General features: G+C 55.0%; 1 protein-coding gene across 1 annotated transcript in view; it reads left to right on the top strand.

Annotated features, from left to right (window-relative positions):
- LOC111461472 (proteinaceous RNase P 1, chloroplastic/mitochondrial-like) overlaps positions 1-322 on the top strand; it is a 7,657-nt gene that overhangs the window by 3,421 nt on the left and 3,914 nt on the right. The gene's annotated exons all lie outside the window — the stretch shown is intronic.

Raw genomic sequence — 322 nt, 5'->3', positions numbered from 1 at the left:
GGGGGAGGGTGCCAACAAGAATGCTGGGCCTCGAAGGGGGGTGGATTGTGAGATCCCACATCGGTTGGGGAGGAGAACGAAACATTCTTTATAAAGGTGTGGAAATCTCTCCCTAGCAGATGCCATTTTAAAAACCTTGAGGGGAAGCTCGAAAAGGAAAGCCGAAAGAGGATAATATCTGCTAGCGGTGGGCTTGGGCTGTTACAAATGGTATCAGAGCCAAACACCAGGCGATGTGCCAGTGAGGAGGCTGAGCCCTGAAGGGGGGTGGACATGTGGCGGTGTGCCAGTAATGACGTTGGGACCCGAAGGGGGGGGGGGG

This window comes from Cucurbita moschata, unplaced genomic scaffold (assembly GCF_002738365.1).
Source record: "Cucurbita moschata cultivar Rifu unplaced genomic scaffold, Cmos_1.0 Cmo_Scf00025, whole genome shotgun sequence".
NCBI classification, from domain to species: Eukaryota; Viridiplantae; Streptophyta; class Magnoliopsida; order Cucurbitales; family Cucurbitaceae; genus Cucurbita; species Cucurbita moschata.
The sequence above is the reverse complement of the archived record's forward strand: the minus strand, read 5'-3'. Positions and strand labels throughout refer to the sequence as shown.